Source organism: Lethenteron reissneri, chromosome 69 (genome assembly GCF_015708825.2).
Source record: "Lethenteron reissneri isolate LAM-NWPU_2019-01 chromosome 69, ASM1570882v1, whole genome shotgun sequence".
Classification (NCBI taxonomy): Eukaryota; Metazoa; Chordata; class Hyperoartia; order Petromyzontiformes; family Petromyzontidae; genus Lethenteron; species Lethenteron reissneri.
The window spans coordinates 11,247,515-11,270,168 of NC_083847.1; the positions used below are offsets into that span (position 1 = coordinate 11,247,515).

The 22,654-nt window shown below is 48.9% G+C and overlaps 1 long non-coding RNA gene across 1 annotated transcript; it reads right to left on the bottom strand.

The window, feature by feature from the left end:
- Positions 1–661: 661 nt before the first annotated feature.
- On the bottom strand, positions 662–19,267 carry LOC133360830 (uncharacterized). Its single transcript, XR_009757308.1, has 4 exons — positions 19,162–19,267; positions 12,620–12,810; positions 11,629–11,731; positions 662–881 (listed from the first exon to the last, which is right to left on the bottom strand). It is a non-coding gene; the product is annotated as an uncharacterized LOC133360830 (long non-coding RNA).
- Positions 19,268–22,654: the final 3,387 nt, after the last annotated feature.

Sequence of the window (22,654 nt, forward strand, 5' to 3'; positions counted from 1 at the left end):
GGCTTGACTCTCCAACACACCGTGTGCTGTACTAGTTACAAATTGGCATGTTCTGCGTACGTGACAACCCTTACTAGTTGGCTGTGTCGGGTGGTGGTGGGTTTTAACGACACATTTATATATTTACGCGATCTAACCCAAAAAAGAAACCTCTATTATGGATGATATTGGTCGCGAAAGTCTACGTGTTCAACAAACCCGAAGGAATCAGAGGAAAATCGACGTGACCACGGGAGAAGATGCAAATTCCAAATATACAGACATCAGGGTTGGGGTCAAACCTACGAATTCCAATATACCAGTTTAACACGTCGTCTTTCGCGAGGGAGTTTGCATCTCGCCACTGTGGCGCCTCACTATCTGACTCACCCAACCACTAAACTACGAAAGCCACCCACACACTCACTCATCCACTCACCGTGCCACCCACTCAACCGCTAACTCACTTGCTCATGCACACACACAGCCACTCAAGAACATACCTGTGCACCCACCTACACACCCACTCATTAACTCAACGACCCACCTACCAACCCACTCACTCACTCACTCTAGACTCCACTCACCCACCCACTCACCTATTCACTCCCCCACTCACACACCCACCCATCCACCCACCCACTCTCTAACTCAAACACTCACCCACCAACCCAACCACCCACTCAATCAATCACCCATCAACCACTCACCCACCCAATAAACGAAAACTGAACTATTTCTCATTGTACCAGCTAAGGCCCACAGAGCTATATAGATCTTTTTCAAAAGCGACCTTGTTACAAATTACAGGTAAACAAAGTGACTTACCACTTACACATGCATTGCAGCCAAATCCTCTGAATGCAAGTTTATTCTCAATGCAGAGGGAAAACTCAGTGCACCTGGAAAAAAATCCACACGACCACGAGGAGAACAAGCACAATCAAATATACTTGCGACAGGGTTGGGATCGAATCGACAACCTCCTGTATACACTAGGTGAGGAAGTTACCATCTCACCCCCGTGGCACCCCATTCTCTGACTCACTCACTCAAACACCCACCCATTCACCTATTCACGCACACCACTTACTCAAATACCCACCCTCTCACTCAATAACCCATCCACTCACTCATGAACCCACTGAAGCACTCACCCATACAAAAACCCACTCACCCACTCACTCACCGACTCACTCACCCATGAAATCGCACACCCATCTTCTCAACCACTCAGCCAGCCACCCACTCAATCTCATACCCACTAACCCTCTCACTTCCTCACCAACCTACCAACCCACCAGCGACGAGGCAGAGCCTCACCTGTCATACTCCAATGACAATAGTTGTTATGAAAAGTAAAAAAAAGAGAATAATAAAATAAAAATTAAGATTTTTCCACTGATCTGTGTTATAAATGTCATTTCTGTACGATTCCAATAATTTTTATAGTCAAAATCGCCAAATTTGCGGAGCTCCGCTGCAAATACAGGAAGAGACGAGAGTTGAGGCAGCGACGAGCTCAGCCTCCCCTGATTACGCAACCCCTCAGTAACTGGATGGAGCGCGGGCAATAAGCGCGTGCCTGTTACTATCTCAGTATGTATTTAGGTTCTAGATTTGAAGGTTTCGTGACTGCAAGGATTCATACTCTTAGTTCTTTCGGTAAAGTCACGTGGGTAAAATTAATAAAATAAAACAATCAGACGCCATCCAGACATCCACCCTGCGTCCTTCCCTGTGGAAGAGGTATGTGGATGACACTTTCGTCATTTGGCCACATGGCCTCCCAGCATTGAACCACTTCTTGGACCACATCAATTCCAGACATCCATCGATCAGATTCACCATGGAAGTGGAGAAAGATGGCAAACTACCATTCTTAGATATTCTGTTTGAGAGGAGACCTGACGAATCCTTGGGACATTCTGTTTACAGGAAAGCCACCCACACAGATTCCTACTTGAAACCGGATTCTCACCACCACCCATCTCAAAAGAATTCTCTCATCAAAACGCTATACCACAGAGCTCATGGCATTTCTGACCAACACCACCTGGCCAGTGAATTGAGACATGTACATCGGGCCCTCAGGATGAACGGATACTCTGACCGCACCATCCGCCAAGCTGTTTCTCCCACCATACAGAAACAGCCACATGAAACTCCGATCAAAACTGTCACGTTACCATACATAGCAGGCATGACCAAAAAGATCTCCAAAATTCTAAAAAACATAAGATCCAAGTCCGATTCAGTACAGTACATAAAATCCGTGATCTAATTCCATCTGTGAAGGATGTCATCCCTGACTTGCAATACCCTGGAGTCTATAAACTGAGTTGCAGCTGTGGTGACTGTTACATTGGGGAAACGAAACGTCATGTCTCTGATCGTGTCCGCGAGCACAAGTCAGATTTGAAACACGGCAAAATTGAGTCGTCCGCCGTTGCCGATCATTGCTACAACTCGGTGGGCTCTCATGACATTGTTTTCTCCGAGACTAAGGTGCTCTGCAAGCCTTCTGGCTACCATCAAAGGTTTGTACACGAAGCCATTCAGATATACAAACACAGACATAATTTCAACCGTGATGATGGGTACAAACTTAGTAATCATTGGAAAGATGTTATCAACCATGCAAAAAAGATTTAATTACACATTTTTGGACCATCTTATCTGACAGGCACTATTTTACTTCACCGAGTGTTAACATCCCTAACGTTTAACAGTACTCTTTATTGTCAGCCAACACTGGTATAAACATGGGCATTTCCGCTCCTTTTCTATTATGTACATCCACAGTTACTTGCGCAACACGTCCCTGACCACGAGTCCATTCATCCCACAGTGACTTGCCACAAACAGCAAAACCAAGAGCGGCTTCATCGTATCTAATTCATTTACCCACCCAGCAGTATAACAAAAGCAGAAATTGGCCATTTCACAACTCTTCCTCCCCCGCTGCCCTTCCTGGCTCCTCCCCCCTTAACCACTATATAAGGTACAGATAGTTTGCTGTGACGGTTTCACCTGAAGACGGAAGCTTGTGTTGCCTCCGAAACGTCGTGATTTTTATTGTTTTATTTTTATTAATTTTACCCACGTGACTTTACCGAAAGAACTAAGAGTATAAAGATATTTAGGCTCGCTGGTCTCGTCATGAAACTGCAATGAAAAAGCACCAGGGGAGGCAGCCATCACATTTGCCTCACTGAGGGGGATGCGTCTAACACGCCCCCCTCCGTGAGGCCACGTCCCCCTCAGTGTGTGAATCTGGCTCTGACACAAGCCAGTGCCTCCCCAGCCATTGACCTCACCACACGTCACTGCAACCCACCCACCTATCTACTCACTCAACCACCCACCCAGTCGATCATCCACCCACTAACACTCACCCACCCAACAACTCACTAACCTACCCAGCACTCACTCACCGAGCCAGTCAATCTCTAACCCACCAACTCACTTTTAAACTGACTCTCTCAACTACAACTCACCCAGTCACTAACCCACTCACTCAATTTATAACCCACCCACTACCCACGTAACCTCCTACCCACACACTCACTCATCCACAAACCCACTCACCACCTCACTCATCCATCCACTCACATACTCACCCAGCCACTCACCTACTCACCCAGTCACATACACATCCACTCACCATGCCACCCACTCAATTTCTAACCCACCCACTCGCCCAACCACTCCCTCAGCAACTCACCCACTAACCACGTAATTATTCACCCACCCACCCATCACTCAACCACCCAATAATTCAACCACCAAAACATTCCACCACCCACTAACTCAACCACCCACTACCACCCACTAACTCAACCACCGAGCCACTCACACTCACCCACTCACCCACCCACCCACGCACTCACCTGCCCACTCACCAACACACTAAACTAAATCTAAATTGTGGTTATTTTACCAGGTAAGGCCGACAAAGCTAAACATATTTTTCAGAAATTACCTGGTTAAAAATTATAGGTCAACGAAGTGGCTTATGACATGTATTGCATCCAAATCCTATAAATGCTTGTTGATTTTAAATGTGGAGGGAAATATACAGGTGTCAGGGTCAGGATCAAACCCACAACCTTCTGCATACCAGGCGAGGTAGTTAACATCTCGCCACCATGGCGCCCCACTGTCTGACTCTCCCACCCACTAACCCACACACTCACCCACTCATTCAATCACCCACTCACTCACTCAACTACTGAGCCATTCATACACTGACCCACTCACTAAGCCACCCACTCAATTTCTAACTCACACTCATGCACCCAACCACTCACTCACTCAGCGACTCACCTACGACGCATCAACCCATCCACTCACTCATCCACCCACGCACCCACCCACGCACGCACGCACCCACTCATCCACACAATAAACAAATATTTAATTGTTTTTCATTTTACTGGGTAAGGCCCTGAGCTATAGATCTTTGTCGGAAGCCACCTCAGCACAAATGACAGTTCAATTAAGTGGCTTTTCACGTAGAATGTTATTGCAACCAAATTATATAAATGCATGTTCACATGTGGAGGGACAACCTGGAGAAAATTCCACACGACCACGGGGAGAACATAGAAACTCCAAATATCCAAGCGGAAGGGCTGGGATAAAATCCACAACCTCCTGTATACTAGGCGAGGTAGTTAACATCTCGGCACCATGGTGCCTCACTCTCCGATTCACCCACCCACTAACACACGAACTCTCCTCCCATATTCACACACCCATCTACCCAAAAACTCAACCACCCACACATTCACGCAACAATCCACTCACCCACCCACTCACTTTATTCACCCACCCACTAAACCATGCACCTGTCCACTCACCTATTCATCCACCCACTCACACACCCATTAAGCAACCCACCCACTTACCCTGCCACCCACTCAATCTCTAACCGACTCACTCACCCAGCCACGCAATCTCGAACCCACCAATTCACTAATCCTCTCACCAACTCACCAACCCACCTCTCACCCACTCCCACACCCACTCACGCGCTGACCCACCCACTCACTCACCTCAACCATTCACAAACCCACCCACTCACTCATTCACCCAACCACCCACCCACCACCCACTCAATCTCTAAACCCATTCACCCACCCACCCACCCACTCAGCCACCCACTAACTCTCCCAATCAATCTCTAACCCACTCACCTACCCACCCACCCACCCACTCACCCAACCACTCGTCTATTCACTCCGAAACAACACACCCACTCACGTCACCCATGGCTTACCCTATCACCCACAATCTCTAACACACTCACAGACCCACCCAGTTAATCACCCACTCTATATGTAGTCCTTACCTCTTCTGGTAATGTGAGATATTCTTTTACCAGGTAAGGCCCACTGAGCTATAAAGATTATTTTCAGAAGCATCCTCGCCACAAATGATGGTTCAACAAAGTCGCTGTATACATTTATTGCACCCAATTCCTCTTATTACATGTTTCTAAATGTGGAGTGAAATATACAGGCGTCAGGGTCGGGATCGAACCCACAACATTCTGTATAGTAGGCAAGGTAGTTAACATCTTGCCACCGTGGCGCTCAATTCTTTGACTCACCCACTCAACTACTAAAGCCACCCACTAACCGACTCACAAACCCACTCACCCTGCCACGCACTCAATTTATAACCCACTCACTAAACCACTCATCCACGTACCCACCTACACATGCACTCACCAACTCACTCACCCAACAACCCACCCACCCACTCACTGACCAACTCACGCACCAACCCAACCACTCACACTATGACCTACTCCATATCTAACCCAACAACTCACTCACCCAGCACCTCACCTACTAACCTAACCACCCACCAACTCACTCACCCACCTACGCACTCAAATACCCACTCACCTAACTGTAAACTAAATTTTGTTTTTTACAAGGCAAGGCCCACAGAGCTATACAGATCTTATTCAGAAGCAACGTGGCCACAAAAAACCCAGAGGTCTCGGAGAAAAATCCATGAACCACGAGGACAACATGCAAACTCCAAATATACAGACATCAAGATCGAGACCGAACCCACAACCTCCTTTACAAAAGGTAAGGTAGTTAACATCTCGCCACCATGGGGCTCCACTCTCTGACTCGCAGCCACCCACTAACCTACCCATTCAGCCACATACCCATTCAGCCACATACCCATTCAGCCACATACCCATTCAGCCACATACCCATTCAGCCACATACCCATTCAGCCACATACCCATTCAGCCACATACCCATTCAGCCACATACCCATTCAGCCACATACCCATTCAGCCACATACCCATTCAGCCACATACCCATTCAGCCACATACCCATTCAGCCACATACCCACTCAGCCACATACCCACTCAGCCACATACCCACTCAGCCACATACCCATTCAGCCACATACCCATTCAGCCACACCCCCATTCAGCCACATACCCATTCAGCCACATACCCACTCAGCCACATACCTACTCAGCCACATACCCATTCAGCCACATACCCATTCAGCCACATACACACTCAGCCACATACCCATTCAGCCACATACCCATTCAGCCACATACCCACTCAGCCACATACCCACACAGCCACATACCCACTCAGCCACATACCCACTCAGCCACATACCCACTCAGCCACATACCCATTCAGCCACATACCCATTCAGCCACATACCCACTCAGCCACATACCCATTCAGCCACATACCATTCAGCCACATACCCATTCAGCCACATACCCATTCAGCCACATACCCACTCAGCCACATACCCACTCAGCCACATACCCACTCAGCCACATACCCATTCAGCCACATACCCACTCACTCAGCCACATACCCATTCAGCCACATACCCACTCACTCAGCCACATACCCACTCACTCAGCCACATACCCATTCAGCCACATACCCATTCAGCCACATACCCATTCAGCCACATACCCATTCAGCCACATACCCATTCAGCCACATACCCATTCAGCCACATACCCATTCAGCCACATACCCACTCAGCCACATACACACTCAGCCACATACCCATTCAGCCACATACCCATTCAGCCACATACCCATTCAGCCACATACCCACTCAGCCACATACCCACTCAGCCACATACCCACTCAGCCACATACCCACTCAGCCACATACCCATTCAGCCACATACCCACTCAGCCACATACCCATTCAGCCACATACCCACTCAGCCACATACCCACTCAGCCACATACCCACTCAGCCACATACCCACTCAGCCACATACCCACTCAGCCACATACCCATTCAGCCACATACCCACTCAGCCACATACCCACTCAGCCACATACCCACTCAGCCACATACCCATTCACTCAGCCACATACCCATTCACTCAGCCACATACCCATTCACTCAGCCACATACCCACTCAGCCACATACCCATTCAGCCACATACCCACTCAGCCACATACCCACTCAGCCACATACCCACTCAGCCACATACCCATTCAGCCACATACCCACTTACTCAGCCACATACCCATTCAGCCACATACCCATTCAGCCACATACCCATTCAGCCACATACCCATTCAGCCACATACCCACTCAGCCACATACCCACTCAGCCACATACCCATTCAGCCACATACCCATTCAGCCACATACCCACTCAGCCACATACCCATTCAGCCACATACCCATTCAGCCACATACCCATTCAGCCACATACCCATTCAGCCACATACCCACTCAGCCACATACCCACTCAGCCACATACCCACTCAGCCACATACCCACTCAGCCACATACCCACTTAGCCACATACCCATTCAGCCACATACCCATTCAGCCACATACCCATTCAGCCACATACCCATTCAGCCACATACCCATTCAGCCACATACCCACTCAAAGACCCACACACCTTGCTAACCACTTACCTACGCACCCACCTACACACCCACTCACTGACTCACTCACTCAACAATTCATTCACCCATCCACTCACCATTTCACTCCCCCAATCATACACCCACCCATCCACCCACTCCATCTCTAACTCACACACTCACCAGTCCACCCACTCACCCAGCCACTTACCTACTCACCCACTCACCCTGCCACCTACTCGACCTGCAACAGACCTACCGACCCAACGAGGCACCTACCCCCTAAACTAAACTACTTTTTATTTCCCCAGGTAAGGCCCATTGAGCTATATAGATCCTTTTCAGAATAGACCTGTGAACAAATTATAGATAAACGAAGTGGCTTATCACATAGACATTTATTGCAGCCAAATCTTCTAAACGCATGTTGATTCTAAATGCAGAGGGGAAAACCCGGAGGACCTGCAGCAAAATCCACGTGACCATGTGTAGAACATGCAAACTCCAAATATACAGGCGACAGGGTCAGGATCGAATCCACAACCTCCTGTATACCAGGCGAGGCAGTGCACGTCTCACCACCTTGGCGCCTCACTCTCTGACTCACCCATCCAATCACTCACACGCTAACGTACCCACTCAACCTCCCACATCAACTCACCCACCCACTCGCTGACCCCACTCAGTCAACAACTCACCCACCCACCCAACCACTCACTCCGTTAACCACTTTCTCACCGACCCACTCACCCTACGAACACTCACCAAGCTACACACTCACCTACCAACACACCCATTCACTCACTTGCTCACCCACCCACTTACTCACCCAACCACTCACTGACCAACTCACCCACCCACAAACTCACGAACAAAAAAGACACCCACTCAACCCATCGCTCACCAAACCCCTCACTCACCCACTTACTGAATCACCCACCCACGCACTCACCGACCCACCAACTCACTTCACCCACCCAATACTCCCTCACCGAGCCACTCAATCTCTAACCCACCCACTCACCCAACCACCCACTCACCCAACCACACACTCAATCTCTAAACCACACACAAACCCTACTACTGACTCAATCTCTTAACCAAAGCTCACAAACCCACCCATCCACTCACTCACCCAGTGACTAACCCACTCACTCGATTTCTAACCCATCCATTCACGCACTACCCACCTAACCTCCTACCCACACACACTCACCCACCCACACATCCATGCACCCACACACTCACCCACTCACTCAACCATCCACTCACTAACTCACCCAGCCGTGCACCTACTCACTCACCCACTTTCAGATCCACTCACCCTGCCACCTACTCAATTTATAACCCACCCACCCACCCAGCCAACCACCCGCCGACTCCCTCAGCCACTCAGCCACTCACCCACTACCCACGTAATTATTGACCCACCCACTAATTTAATCACCTACTAACGTAACCACCCACTAACTCAACCACTAAGTTACTCGAACTTACCCATTCACCAAGCCACCCACTAAATCTCAAACCCACACTGATGCACTCACCCACCCGCCCACTCACCAACACCCTTAACTAAATCTAAAAAAAAAAATCCCCAGGTAAGGCCCGCTGAGCTATATAGGTTGTTTTTAGAAGCAGGGTTTGGATCGAACCTACGAACTTAAAAATACCAGGCAAGATAGTTAACAATTTGCCAACATGGCACTCCACTCTCTGACTCTCCCACCCACGATAACACACACTCAAACACCCACCCACTAACTCAACCATCCATTCATTCAACCACCGAGCCAAGCACACACTCACCCACTCACCAAGCCACCCACTCAATCTCTAGCCCACACTCACTCACCCAGACACTGACCAACTACCCATCAAACATCGCACTCACTCATCCACTCACCCACCCAGCCACTCATCTGCACACTAAATGTAAATTACGCTTTTTTATTTTACCAGGTAAGGCACTCAGCTATATAGATATTTTTCAAAAACCATTTGACCACAAATATTCAACTCAATTAAGTGGCTTTTCACGTATAAAGTTATAGCAGCCAAATTTTATAATTGCATCTTTTTAAATGTGGAGGGAGAACCCGGAGCACCTGGAGAAAATTCCACGCGACCATGGGGAGAACATGCAAATATACAGGTGTCAGGGTCGGGATCGACCTCACAACCTCTTGTATAAAAGGCGAGGTAGTTAACAGCTCGCCACCACGGCACTCCACCAACTCACCCATTCAAAACCACCCACCAACCCACTCACAAACCCACTCACCCTGCCACCCACTCAATCTCTAATCCACTCACTCAACAATTTACTCACCCACTCACCTACTCAACCAATCACACCCCCACTCACACACCCACCCATTCACCCACTCAATCTCTAACCTACCCACCAAATCACTCAATAACCCACCTACCCACTCACCCACCCACCCACCCAATAAACAAAATTTTAAAAAAAATGTATTTTACCAGAAAAGGTTCAGATCAGAGGTACGGGTACCCGTTCCCTACCCGTACCCGTACCCTACCCGAAACGAGTGACAAACGGTTACTCACCAGTGACTCACGGCCTATCCGTACCCGTACCCGGCCGCCCAGGGTCGCAAACGGCTACCCGTACCGTACCCGGCCGGGTACGGGTAGCCAGGTATCGGGTAGGGTACGGGTATCGGGTACCCGGTTGCGACCTCTGGTTCAGATAACTAAATTAATATTTTTCAGAAGTGACCTGGTTACAAATGATAGGTTAACGAAGTGGATTATCATGGAGACATTTATTGCAGCCACATCCTCTAAATGAATGTTGATTTTAAATATGGAGAGAAAACCTGGAGGACCCGGAGAAAAATCCACACGACCACAGGGAGAACATGCCAACTCCAAATATACAGGTGCAAGGGATGGGATCAAATTCACAAACTCCTGTATACTAGGTGAGGTAGTTAACATCTCGCCACCGTGGTGCCCCACTCTTTGACTCACCCACCCACCCAATCACACACTAACAACTCACCTGCTCAACCTTCGATATTCACTCACCCACCCACTAACTGACTCACCCACCCACCCACTCACCCAACAATCTACTCACCCGCCCACTAACCTATTCACTCAACCCCTCACTCACCCACTCCCCCACACAATATCGCACTGACCTACCCACGCACTCACTCACACAGTCACTCACTAATTCACCCACCCACCACCCACTCACCTATTCACCCACCTACTCAACCATCCACTCATGCTCCCATACACTCACTTACTTATCCAAGCACTCACCTACTCACCCACCGACTTACTCACCCATTAAGCCACTCACCCACTCACCCTCCCAATCACCTAGTTACCCACTCAATCTCTAACCCATCAATTTTCTCATCCACTCACCAATCCACCTCTCACCCACTCCCTCACCTAATCAATCACTTCTAACCATTCACTCACCCACCCACCCACTAATTCACACAATCACCCACCACCTACTCAATCTCTAACCCACACCCACCTACTCACTCACCCAACGACTCGCTCAACAATCCACTCCTCCACACACTCATCTATTCACTCACATTCAACACACCCACTTCTCTAACACACTCACTCACCTACTCCCTCAACCACTGACCCACCCACTCACCCACCGACTCACCCACCGACTCATCCACTAACTCACTCACAGACCCACTCAGTTAATCACTGTGTAGTCCTCACCTCTTCCAGTATTGTGAGATATTCTTCCTCCCAGCGGTATCTTCACGACAACGCCCTGGGGGGTGGGCAAGCCTCTCAACGAGTCGGGCGAGCGGGGCAACAGCTTGGTCATGTTGGGTTCATAGCGCAGTGCGGCACACGCATACACACAAGCAGACCACACACATATGAACACAATAACAACAGTGGGAGCCACTTACGCGATAGGGATGGGCCGCATGGTCCACTCCAGCTCGATGTACGGCTTGCCCGGATACAATGTTAACTACCTCGTCTGGTATACAGGAGATTGTCGGTTAGATCCCAACCCTGACACCTGTGTATTTGGAGTTTGCATGTTCTCTCCGTGGTCAAGTGGATTTTTATTCTGGTCCTCTGGATTTTCCCTACACATTTAGAAACAGGCGTTTAGAGTAGTTGGCTGCTATAAATTTCCACATAAGGCACGTTGTTGACCTATCATTTGTGGCCAGGTCACTTCTAAAAAAAGAGTTATGTTACTCAGTAAGATGGTTGAGACACAGGTGATGAGCCTGTGTGTAAGGGGTTGAGTGAGTGAGTGGTTGAATTAATGATTGAGTGACTGAATGGTTGAGTGAGTGGCTGAGTGAGTGAGTGAGTGAATGGTTGAGTGAGTGGCTGAATGAGTGATTTATGGAGCGATTGGTTCAGTGAGCGAGCGGGTGGTTGAGTGAGCGAGTGAGTGGTTCAGTGAGTGAGTGGTTGAATGAGTATTTGAATGAGTGAGTGTTTGAACCAATGAGTGAGTGTTTGAGCGCATGAGTGTGTGGTTGAGTGAGTGGTTGAGTTAATGACTGAGTGAGTGATTGATTGAGTGGTTGAGTAAGTGGATGGTTGAGTGAATGGTTGAGTGAGTGGTTGAGTGAGTGAGTAGTTGAGTGAGTGAGTGATTTAAGTTAGTAGATGAGTGAGTGAGTGGTTGTATGAGTGGCTGAGTGAGTGAGTGGATGAGTGAGTGGCTGGCACGTACCTTGGCTGCGTTGTCCAGAGTGTCCCGCTGGTGCCGCCCCACTGTGTTGCTGCACTCCGCCAGGGTGAGAGCGGCGGTGCCGCGCCCGCAGCTGCTCCAGCGACTACGCCATCTTGCCCAGCCCCTCCTGGCGAGCACGCAGCATGCCCTGGAGCTCCCATCACATGGTGCTGGCAATCTGAGACATCCGCCTGTAGCAGATACACAGAAGTAGAGATACGGGAATGGATTAGGCGGACCCGGGTGACGAGTTCACTACTTCGCCCGGTATACAGGAGGTTGTAGGTTTGATCCAAACCCTGATGCTTACATATTCAATTCTGCTCGTCCAGGCAGGGAGAATCAAATCACATTTATTCGATGCGATGTTTCTCATGGGATATAATATGCGACATTTGGACCCCAAACCGAGAGGATTCTGGGATGTTTGTGGTTTTTTGGCAAAAACTCTGGAAGGAAATGTCGCAGACCTATCAAGGTGGGACTCGTACTGCTCGCCTCGTCGAGTCATCCAAATATATGAGTGGTTAAGCTGTGGGAAGTGGAATGGACGAGCGACCAATAAAACAATATGTATTATGGGGATTAATGTTTTTTGCTATTCACAAAATAAAACAAAAGCAGCCATGCAAATATCTGAATTAACACAGCACAGGAAAACCAGTTGCACCATTCAATTCCGCTCGTCCAGGCGGGGAGAATCCAATCACATTTATTCAATGCAATGTTTCTCATGGGATATATTAAGCGACAACATTTGGACCCCAAACCGAGAGGATTCTGGGATGTTTGTGGTTTTTTGGCAATAGCTCTGGAAATAAATTTCGCAGACCCATCAAGGTGGGACTCGTCCAGCGACATAATGGTTGAGTGACTGGTTGAATGAATTCGGGAATGGTTGAATGAGTGAGTGGTTGAGTGAGTGGTTCAGTCAGTTAGTGGTTGAGGGAGTGAGTGGCTGAGTGAGCGAGTGGTTGAGTGATTGAGATAGAGTGACTGAGCGGCTGAGCGGTTAAGTTAGTGAGTCGTTGAGTGAGTGTAGCTGATTGAGTGAATGGTTGAGAGAGTTAAAGAGTGATGGTTGAGTGGTTTAGTAAGTGATTAAGTGAGTGAGTGGTTGAGTGAGTAAGTAGCTTCGTGAGTAAGTAGCTTCGTGAGTGCGCGGCTGAGTGGTTGAGTGTGTGGCTGAGTGAGTGGCTAAATGAGTAAGTGGCTGAGTGAAAGGGTGAGTGGCTGAGTGAAGGAGTGAGTGGCTGAGTGAGTGAGAAAGTAATTGGTTGAGTGGTTGAGTAAGTCATTAAGTGAGTGAGTGGTTGCTCTAGTGAGTGGTTAAGTGAATGGTTAAGTGAGTGGTTAAGTGAGTGGTTAAGTGAGTCCCCAAGCCGAGAGGATTCTGGTGAGTCGTTGAGTGAGTGGTTTGGTGAGGGGTTGAGTGAAAGGTTGAGTGAGGGATTGAGTGAGTGAGTGGTAGAGTTAGTCGTTGAGCGAGTGGTTGGGTGAGTGGTTGAGTGAGCGAGTGCTTGAGTGAGCAAGTGAGTGGTTGAGTGAGCAAGTGAGTGGTTGAGTGAGCAAGCGAGTGGTTGAGTGAGTGAATGGTTGAGTGAGCGAGCGGTTGAATGAGCGAGTGGTTTAGTGAGCGAGTGGTTGAGTGACTGAGTGAGTGACTGAGTGAGTGAGTGGCTGAGTGAGTGGCTGAGTGAGTGAATGGTTGAGTGAGTGAGAGCGTGATGGTTGAGTGATTGAGTGAGTGGGTGGTTGAATGATTGGTTGAGTGGTTGAGTTAATTATTGAGTGAGTGGTTGAGTGAGTGAATATCTGAGTGAGTGAGTGGCTGAGTAGTTGAGTGAGTGTGTGGCTGAGTGAGTTTGTGGCTGAGTGAGTGAATGGCTGAATGAATCACAGCTATGATAAAAATGGACATCAGCATATAAGTGGTCTTGTATTCACTCAGTAAATGAAGTTTAATATAAAATTGTACACTCACAGGATCGAAATAAAGATGACATTGCACATCGGAGTAAACCGAGTCGCGGCTATGATGAAATTTTGCATTAGCATAACATTGATTTATTAGCATACAAAATGACTTTTTGCAGAGCGATTTAATACAAAAGTCTGATACACTACAAAATAAAAGTACATACAAACCAGGCATCAATACCGTTGCTTTGTATGATCTGTGAAACGCAGAAAATTTCAGATAAAATACGGACATTTTGAGTCGAATCAATACAATTAGTATCGATTCACAATCAACAAAGACCATATATGGGAAAATCTCTGATCGGTGATTTTGATTGCATCGTATTGCAGCGCCCCTTTGATGATGTTATAAAGCACTTGCCCCAACAGTCTGTTAAAGGCTACACGGGGATCTTTGTGTGCGAGTAGCTCACAGATCCTTGAGAGATCTGAACACTGTCCGATCATCAGCGAGCTCCTCCGGCAGGCGAGGCTGCGTTGGCGGTTGTCTGTGCACGCAGAGAAGTCTGCTTACAGGACATAAGAGGTTCTTCACGTACCGTGCCCCGTGTCACCTGAATGTTAAATGGGGCTCCGGTAATTCAGTGTCCACCGCCGAATCATCTTTCACCATCACCACGCGTCCATTAAGGCCAATGTAACGAGGCCATAGATAGACGCTGCGTTAAAACGGGGGGGGGGGGGCAAGAAAAACGTCGTACTACGTGACATCACAACACTCTGCACACAGCCATAGTGGCTGATTAGGGTGCGCATCATTTACGAATATGTGGTTTAAGTGGTTGAAAGTAGATTTTGGTGTAAACTGATCACGATGCTTTGCGTAGCCTGCATTTAAAATTTCATGCGTGGGTGCGTGAGCAGATATGAGTGGGTGAGTGCGTGAGTAAGCCGGTAAGTGAGAATGTGGGTGGATGGAGGGAGCTGGGCGGGCACGGCATGGGCTGGAGTGGAGGTTGACTGATACAGTACGGGAGGATGTGGAGCTGAGTGGGCTTTGCCGACGACTGGTACCAGTGGTGTCGAGATCGGCCTCTGCAGGGAGGCTCGTGATGGATGCTTCTACTTGGCAGTTGGCGACAATCGCCCTCCAACAACAACGGAGGAGTGACGCTCACAACAACGAGCGGAACGCCGGATGATAAATATGCAGCAATTTGGCACAGCTGCCAGTCATCTCAGTCAGCCAACCCATGGCACCTGGGTCTGTTCTAGGACCTCCGGTCAGCGAGCCTTCGACACTTCACGTGGCTTCAAAGTGCACCTGGCCTGGCACAGGCGCTGTGGTGACGTCACTGTCACTTATTGGCGAATGGTGAAGGTTGATAATGCAGCGGTGGTTGTGAGAAATGCCATTTTGGGGGGGGGGGGGCGCCAACCCTGACCAGCTGTGAACCTCACGTCGCCCGCAGCCACCAGTGGCCACAGGGAGTTCTGGATGGGTGCGAGGGGCTGGTAACCCCCCTCCACCTTCAACTAAATCACCACACATTCACGTGCGAGCCCTTGGGTCTCTCTGTGAGTCGATGGATCTGTGGGGTGAGTCTATGGGTCTCTGTGATAGTCCGTGGGTCTCTGTGAGGTGAGTCTATGTGTCTCTGTGTGGTGAGTTTATGTGTCTCTGCTTTGTGAGTCTATAGGGCTCTGTGTGAGTCTTTTTGAGTCGGTGGTTCTCCGTGTGATGAGTCTATGCGTTTTTGTATAACTCTATGGGTCTCTGTGGGGTGAGTCTATGGGTCTCTGTGGGGTGAGTCTATGGGTCTCTGTGATAGTCCGTGGGTCTCTGTGAGGTGAGTCTATGTGTCTCTGTGTGGTGAGTTTATGTGTCTCTGCTTTGTGAGTCTATAGGGCTCTGTGTGAGTCTGTTTGAGTCGGTGGTTCTCAGTGTGATGAGTCTATGCGTTTTTGTATAACTCTATGGGTCTCTGTGGGGTGAGTCTATGGGTCTCTGTGGGGTGAGTCTATGGGTCTCTGTGGGGTGAGTCCGTGTGTTTGTGTGGTGAGTCTATAGACCTCTGTGCGAGTCTGTGGGTGTGTTTGAGTCTGTGGTTCTGTGTGATGAGTCTATGCGCTTTTGTGTAGGTCTATGGGTCTCTGTGTGGTAATTAGATGGGTATGTGTGGCGAGTCTGTGGGTCTCTGTGCGAGTATGGGTACGATTGAGTCTATGGGTATCTGTCTGGTGAGTCTATGTGTCTCTCTGTGGTGAGTCTATGTCTCTGTTTGGTGAGTCTATAGGGCTCTGTGCGAGTCTGTGTATCTGTTTGAGTCTGTGGTTCTCTGTCTGATGAGTATATGGGTCTTTGTGGTGAGTCTATGGTTCTCTGTGCAAGTCTGAGGGTCTGTGCGTAGTGAGTGTATAGGTCTATGTGTGAAGACTCTATGGGTCTCTATGTGATGGATATCTGTGGTGCACATATCCTGGCACAAGCGCCGTGCTGTCGTCACCACTACTTAGTGGAGAATGCTCCTCCCACTACTCCTGCTTGTTGTTGTGCTCGGGAAGGAGAGATAAAACTAGACTAAAATGTCAACGATTTTAATTTTACCAGGTAAGGTCCACTGAGATAAACATCTCTTTTATTACGCACTTTTATTTAACTCACTCTGTCTGTTGTTGTCGTATCCTCAAATCTTGCAACTCAATTTTAACCCACTTCCCAATGTGGTATCGACTGCAAACTTGGTATACTTATGTCATACTGATGCCTAAACTACATTCTATTAAAAAAAGTATTTTTAAACATTCATTTTATATGTTATGTTTCGGCTTGGGTCTAATTGTCCACGCTCAACTGACGTTGGCTGTAAATCACCACGGTCCCTTACGTTATGGCAAGCCTCGGGGCCACTTCCTGGAGTCGTGGTACATTTCATTTAATTAAAGCGTGTTTAAAAAAAAAAAAGTTATTTTAAATATTACTTATTCAGAAGCGACTTGCCACCAATGATAGCTCAACTTAGTGGCTCATCATCACGTGTAATTTATAGCAGCCAAACAATTTCGATTTAAAGCTTTCGTGACTGCAGGGATTCATCTTCTTGGTTCTTTCGGTAAAGTCACGTAAATAGAAAACCAAAAAATAAAAAAATTAGTAATGAAAATTAAAGAAATAAGAAATTGCTTTTATTATTTTCAATTTATCTTATTTTATATATTTTTTTATTTTAAAAAATAGATTTTTTTTTTTCTATTTACGTAACTTTACCAAAAGAACCAAGCATATGAATTCCTGCAGTCACGAAAGTTTTAAGTCAAAACTTTAAACGAATGTTTCTTAATGTGGAGAGAAAAACCGGAGGACCCGGAGAAAAATCCACGCGACCACGGGGAGAGACAGAGACACGCAAACTCCAAATATACAGCAGGCATCAGGGTCGGGATCGAACCTACAAACTCCTGTATACCAGGCGAGGTAGTTAGGGGGGAAAGCAGAGACAGCGAGAGGGAAGATAATTAGTCAAACTCACACTCAGTATTACTCACCAACCATGATACACTCACCATCACACTCACCATGATACTCACCATCATACTCACGCATTCACCATCACTCACACACAAGCCAACACACATCAACAGTCGCCATTCACCACTACGTGCGGTGACGTCACCACAATAACCCAGGTGCCATGGTTTGACGGCTGTGCCAGGCTAAGTGCAGGAGGAGGTCACGGGCCAGACTCAGGTGCCATGGGCCGACTGCTCTGCCTGGCTCGGTACAAGAGGAGGGCTAGACCCTGGTGCTATGGGTTAACTCGTGTGCCACCACCTGCACAACCACCACAGTAACAACCACACAACTATAATCACAACAATAACCACAACTATAATGTAAGCACAACTATAATGTAACCACAACTATATGTAACCACAAACTATAATGTAAGCACACTATATATGTAACCACACCTATAATGTAACCACAACTACCATGTAACCACAACTATAATGTAACCACAACTCATAATGTACCACAACTATAATGTACCACAACTATACATGTAACCACAACTACAAGGTAACCACAACTATAATGTAACCACAACTACAATGTAACCACAACTACAATTGTAACCACAACTATAATGTAACCACAAACTATATGTAAACCACAACCTATAATGTAACCACAACTATAATGTAACCCACAAACTATCATGTTAACCACAACTGTATGTAACCACAACTGTAGGTAACCACAACTATAATAACCACAACATAATGTACCACAACTATAATGTAACCACAACTATAATGTAACCACAACTGTATGACCATATAATGTACCACACTATAATGTAACCACACTATAATGTATACCACAACTATAATGTAACCACAACTATAATGTAACCACCTATATCTACCACACTATAATGTAACCACAACTATAATGTAACCACAACTATAATGTAACCACAACTATAATGTAACCACAACTATAATGTAACCACAACAGCAGCAGCAGCAGGGCCGAGCTGTGGGCCAGGCGCCTCCTCTGTCTCCCCCCACCGCCGCCGCCACTGCTGATGGGACACACCGCGCGAGGTTCTCACCTTCAGGCTGAGTCGACCTAGAGGAGGCCCAGCGAGCCGCCGCTTCAGAAGTTTTCGCTCGCCACTGACGGTGGCCGTGAGCGGGAATCCAAACCAGCCGCTCGCCAACCCACAATGCACAGCGCGCGCCGCCTCCACTCGACCCCAGCGGAAGAAGCAGCGGGGGGAGGGGGGTGGGGGGTGAGGGGCGGGGCATGGGGGGTGAGGGGGCGGGGCATGGGGGAGGGGGTGGGCCATGGGGGGGGGGGGGCGGGGCATGGGGGTGAGGGGGTGGGGCATGGGGGGAGGGGGGGCGGGGCATGGGGGGAGGGGGTGGGGCATGGGGGGAGGGGGTGGGCATGGGGGGAGGGGGGTGGGGCATGGGGGGAGGGGGTGGGGCATGGGGGGAGGGGGGTGGGGCATGGGGGGGAGGGGGCGGGGCATGGGGGTGAGGGGGTGGGGCATGGGGGGAGGGGGGCGGGGCATGGGGGGAGGGGGTGGGGCATGGGGGGTGAGGGGAGGGGCATGGGGGGTGAGGGGGAGGGGCACGGGGGGGAGGGGGTGGGGCATGGGGGGTGAGGGGGAGGGGCATGGGGGGGAGGGGGAGGGGCATGGGGGGGAGGGGGTGGGGCATGGGGGGTGAGGGGGAGGGGCATGGGGGGGAGGGGGTGGGGCATGGGGGGTGAGGGGGGTGGGGCATGGGGGGTGAGGGGGAGGGGCATGGGGGGGAAGGGGGGTGGGGCATGGGGGGGAGGGGGTGGGGCATGGGGGGTGAGGGGGAGGGGCATGGGGGGGCATGGGGGGAGGAGCTCATGGCTGTGACATCACGGGGAGGGGCGTGGTTACCTTGTACCGCCCCCGCGTCTCGCGCCACTGGCAGTTTGGCCGTTAGAGATGTCTACGTAGTTTATACTTTAGTTGTTTACGTGGTGGTTTAGTTACTGCAGCTACATACTATTAACATTCCTTCCCTTTATTAATGCTACCCCTATCCTCTCCCTTTGATGCTGCTAATCCTGCATAATGCACGGGCATAATATGACTTTAAACCCCCCGCCCACCTCCTACGCATTTCACAAGTAGTACTAATCACATACCTGCATTTCCCATAAATATGCAAAATTCCTCTTGATATGCAAATTATTTTGTCAAGGCGACCTTCCCACCTTCCAACCCAGCTTAAATATACGCTCCAAGCGTGGTGGTGTTTCATTCATACCCACACACTCACTCATCCACAAACCCACTCACCCCCTCACTCATCCATCCACTCACATACTCACCCAGCCACTCACCTACTCACCCAGTCACATCCACATCCACTCACCATGCTACCCACTCAATTTCTAACCCACCCTCTCGCCCAACCACCCAGCCACTCACCTACTCACCCAGTCACATCCACATCCACTCACCATGCTACCCACTCAATTTCTAACCCACCATCTCGCCCAACCACCCGGCCACTCCCTCAGCAACTCACCCACTAACCACGTAATTATTCACCCACCCATCACTCAACCACCCAATAATTCAACCACCAAAACATTCAACCACCCACGAACTCAACCACCGAGCCACTCACACTCACCCACTCAACTACTGAGCCATTCATACACTGACCCACTCACTAAGCCACCCACTCAATCACTAACCCACACTCATGCACCCAGCCACTCACTCACTCAGCGACTCACCTATGACGCATCAACCCATCCACTCACTCATCCACCCACGCACCCACTCACGCACGCACCCACTCATCCACACATGCACGCACCCACTCATCCACACAATAAACGAATATTTAATTGTTTTTCATTTTACTGTAGAGGCTCACTGACCTGGCCCAGCTTCGGCTCAGGTCCGACCCTCAGCCACACGAGCCTGGCCCTCACAAGGACACAGACCTCGCTGCTCTGAGGTCGCCCCTGGCTTGCCCTGCTCGGCTCTTATAAGAGCAGCGAGTCAGGGTAGTCCCAGGGCTAGCTAGCTGGTCTTCAGTCTTCACTGGCTCTTCTGCTCCAACGATTGCCTCGAGCTCTCTCACGCACACCACCTTATATAGCCAACTGCCCCCCGAGGGGCGGAGCTGTATGCGGACGTTGATGTAGACACCCCATGCACGGACCGAGATGTAGACACCGCAACGTAATGGCTTGCTACACCCCGATACGTAACACCTCTACATCTCGATTTAAAGCTTTCGTGACTGCAGGGATTCATCTTCTCGGTTCTTTCGGTAAAGTCACGTATAAGGGAAGTAATAAAATAATAAAACATAATAAAATAATTCTCACGACGTTTCGGCCACAACGCAAGCAGCCGTCCTCAGGTGAAAACCAGGTCTGTCGAGGCAACAGCGTCTGAATGAAACACCACACGAGCTTGGAGCATATATATAAGCTGGGCGCCTTGACAAATGAATTTGCATATCAAGATGAATTTAGCATTTCTATGGGAAATGCAGGAATGTGATTAGTACTACATATGCCTGTGCATTATGCAGGATTAGCAGTATCAAAGGGAGAGGATATGGGAAATGCAGGTATGTGAATAGTACTAATTCAGCATCAAAGGGAGGGGATAGGGGTAGCATTAATAAAGGGAAGGAGTGTTAACAGTATGTAGCTGCAACAACTAAAACCAACGCGTAAACAACTAAAGTATAATCCACATAGTATCATCAGTATACTTACTATACTCTACAATAAGCTGAGTTACTAACAGTAAGTAATACATTACAATTCTACGTCGTAAAAATTATATAATATGCTTCCATCTAAACTTTATTCTCTTACATCACACGAGTCTACACCGTACTATATACTGCCATAGACAAACCCAACATTAAATTATATACTGTCTCTGTGTTTGTATATGTGGATCGCCTCATGAACGACAATTTCAACCGAGAAGATGGATTCGGGCTTAGCAATCATTGGAAGGACGTAATAAACCATTTCGGATCTTAACTGATTGTGTTCACGTTTACGGTGACTTTCAGCGGCTGCTGCTTCAGCTGAGCGCTGCAGCAGCCCCCCCCCCCATCCCCGGACCCCTCCCCCACCCTCCACTTCTCACCCTGACGCCACACAACCCGTGGGTAGGCGATGCCCTCTGATGGACAAGGCGCGGTACAGGCGGCAGCACGAGACGCCAGCAGCGTTGCGCTGCCAGGGTTACTCACCCGAACACCTCCGTACACTTACACACACCTACACACACCTCTAAACACTTACACACACATACACACACACCTCTACACACTTACACACACCTACACACACCTCTATACACTTACACACACCTACACACACCTCTATACACTTACACACACATACACAAACACCTCTACACACTTACACACACATGTACACACACCGCTATACACTTACACACACATACACACACACCTCTACATACCTACACACACACCTCTATACACTTACACACACTTACACACCTCTAAACACTTACACACACCTACACACACACCTCTATACACTTACAC